We start from the raw sequence: 3,856 nt of genomic DNA, 5'->3' as shown, positions 1-3,856 counted from the left end.
GTCATTCTTTGATATGATCACTATGAGTCAGACTCAATAGAATTTGATCTAATTCTTTTTTCTATCGTTAAGGAGGAGAACTGAACCAAGAATTCTCTTTCTTTATCATCAATCGAATCACTATTCACGACCTAGGATCCTACATGGCTATTAACAACACTAACGTGGCACTCCATGATAGAGACAATTGTTGAAGCGACAGCATCACGCCAACTGCCACATTAGAAAAATAAAAAATAAAAATTAAAAGAAATAGTTTTTATTTTTTATTGGAATGAATCTGGACAAATGATTGTCCAGGTTCATTTATTTCAAAACTTATTTTTTAAAATTATAAAATATGTTTTAAAAAATTATAAATTTGTAAAACATAAATAAAATTTAAAAATTTAAAAGTTCAAAATAAGAATTAATAAAAGACTATTTTTCTAAATTATATCAAGTTTCAAAATATGATATGTGCATCAATATTCTAATTCCATTGGTACCTCTTACTATATATAAAAATAAAAAATAAAAAATATTTTATTAAATAAATAAATAAAAATAAATTTTAAGATTAAGATTAATTAATGTGAACCCTGGTTATATGCTAAAGGAGATGGGCTTTGGTTTTGAGATGGTTGGTACTTTTGTTCTTGTTTATACTGTCTTTTTCGACACTGGTGCCGAACATAGTGCTCAAGACTCCTGCGTCCCAATAAGCTCCTTTTCATCAATGGCTTTTTATGTTTTTAATTTCAAAGCTTTCAAAGTTTATTGAATGGTTGAATGGCGTTAATTTTGGAATTGTGGTGGTAGATTTTGGGCACCATTGTGAATAGTGGCATGACCAATTTCAGGTTAGAGTTGTTCATGGATCAGGTTGAGTTTTAACAAAATTTTAGGTTTGATTGATAGATCTGGGCTCGATTCAGCCCGAAAAATGAGCCTAAATTTTTGCCTAAGTCTGACTCGAATAAAAATATTAAAAACCAAGCTCGGGCCTGCTGACCGTATTAAAATTTTTATTTTATTTTATTATATAAAAGATATTTAAAATATAATTTATCAAAAACACTAAAAGCATTAAAATAAATGTTTCCCAACAAATTGAAGTAAATTAAAAAAGTTTTTATACTTAAATAACACTAAAATAGGTGCAATTTAAACAAATACTTCTAAAATAGTAGCACAATTAACAATAAAACAAAGAGTTATATAATATCTAAATAATAACAATAAAATAGTAGCAACATAATAGTGAAATAACAATAAAATAGTGATAAAACAGTAGGAAACAACAACAAAACAATGAAAAAACAACAACAAAACAATAGAATTTTTTTTGGCAAATTTGGGTTGGGCCTTGCAAAAAAAGAACCTTATTTGAGGCAAGACCTTTTTGAAAACGGGCTTATTTTTTTGTCCAAGTTTATTTTCTCGGGGTTATATTTTTGCTCAAACCCTCCCACTTTTCAGGTGGCTCGGCTCATGGACAAGTCTATTTCAAGTCATTCCTCTTCATCTTCGAACCAATACACTTGCATATTTTCTCGGAAATTAAGTTCAAATACACAACTTCATTGATATCCATTATTATAACGAGTGATCCACAAATTGACTATAATTAACTCGATTTTTTTCCTATCAAACTCAGTAAAAGTATTAAAGAGGCTCCTGTACTAGGTATAAATTTTAAAATTAATAAAATTAAATTAAACTTTTAATTTTTGTATATTCTAAAAGGTACCAATAGAATTAAAATATTTACACACGTGTCATATTTTTAAATAGAAACTTTTATTAATTTTAAATTTTATATAATTTAGAAAAATCAACCTCAATGAATTTGGACATTCGTTGTCCAGGTTCAAAGTGAACCTCGACAACCATATATGTCCAAATTCATTTTGAACTTTAATTTTTAAATAGTTTATATTTATTTTTGTTTTGATTTTGAACTTTTTAATTTTTATTTAATATTTTTATAAAATTTATTATTGATTTACAAATTTATAATTTTTTAAAAATATTTTTAATTTTAAAAAATAAGTTTTGAAATAAATGAACCTGGATAACCATTTGTCCATGCTCATCCAGTAAAAATATATATTTCTTTTAATTTTTTATTTTTTATAAAAAATTGAGTCTTTTTTTTTGATGACATGGCAACTGATGTGGCACTGACATGTCAGCAATTGCCACTGATATGGAGCATCACGTCAGCGCCGTTAACGGTCACGTCAACAATATAATGATAAAAAATAGAAAATGTTGGTCAAATGGCTTAACTGATTGAAAGTGAGAGCTTAATTGAGTATGTTTTTTTGCGGAGGAGCTTAATTGATTTTTTCACGAAAATTTAGGAGCTATTATACCCCTTTTGTAACACTCTATACTCGACCCAAACTCCAGGTCTAAGCTGCAGTGTGTCATGACTGTCGCCAAACATGCGAACATTTGACTGAAAAATACTAACACCAAATATACATGAAATTACAACAGTGGTGTTTGCAAGTATACGGGTCAAATTGTAATATAGTTTGTGTTGCCACGGAACACGGAGTTTAATCTCAATTTAAATAATTAAACATTTCATAATACAACTTAATTTGATTCACAGGCCTAAAACATATTCACTCACAAAGTTAGGCATGAATTCACAAATCTCATAGATTCAATTCACATATGATTCACGTATATACTTGTACTAATACATGTCAACCTTTTACTCTTTCATATCATCAATATGCCCATTGAACCATTTGAAATAATATCAGATACTCGGGAATCTCTCACACTAAGTGCCAATACATGGCCAAAACCATCTCTATCTCATATTTCATATAAATGCTCTCTCTCGAGCCATCACTAGGTCTGCTCACACAAGCTGACAACCAAGATGTTGCTACACGGTGATGCTTACACAAGCTGATGAGTAACTTCAACACATGCCGAAAAACTTAGCCACCTATAGAACATATAGGACCAACACCCCTAATATGGTAACCCCTAATGACATGTCATTTGTATCCTATCTATTCCTAAGGTTCAATTGGGATTTTATATGGTGCCAAATCTTCGTCGAGTATTTTCGTGAATTCGTATTCATAAAAAATGCAATATTAAAGCATTTAACACACAATTATTTTATTCTTATTAACATATGAACTTACCTCGAATTAGTACGGAGAAAATCTACTAATCAATCTACTACTTTATCTTTGTCTCGATCTAAATTCGAACGCGGGTTTTCTTGATCTAAATCATCAAGTTTAACTACTTTAATCATTATTCTATTCAATTCAATCAAAAATTCATAATTTGAAAAAAATTATTATTTTCCACTAGAATTTTGACTTCTTTACGATTTAGTCCCTAGCTCATAAAAATGCAAATTCATGCAATTTAGTCCACTCCCATGCTAGCCGAATATCATCTAAGCTTAAAGCAGCCCATACGTTTCATTAATTCACACATTTCACCACATAAATTTTACTTTTCTAAATTTAATCCCTATTTGACATTTTCAACCAAAACCACTTTACAAAACTTGTTTATCTAACAACAACCATTCATTTTCTATCTTCGAACATCAAAACACATACACATTCATCAATGGTGAAACCCTAATACTTTAACAATTTCATAAATTAGTCCTTGGGCTTACTAAATTGAGTTATAACGACTCCAAAAACATAAAAATCATAAAAAAAAAGACAAAAATACCTCACCAATTGAGCCTCAAAGTAGCCGAACCCTAGTTGAACAAAAATGGATTCCTTCACTTTGATATTTGGTTGAAGAACAAAAGAAAGATGAAAGCTTTTTAATTTTTTTAACTTATTATATTATTATTAACCAAATTACAAAA

The sequence above is a fragment of the Gossypium arboreum genome, chromosome 12 (assembly GCF_025698485.1).
Source record: "Gossypium arboreum isolate Shixiya-1 chromosome 12, ASM2569848v2, whole genome shotgun sequence".
In the NCBI taxonomy this organism is placed as follows: domain Eukaryota; kingdom Viridiplantae; phylum Streptophyta; class Magnoliopsida; order Malvales; family Malvaceae; genus Gossypium; species Gossypium arboreum.
This window is presented reverse-complemented; position numbering follows the sequence as displayed.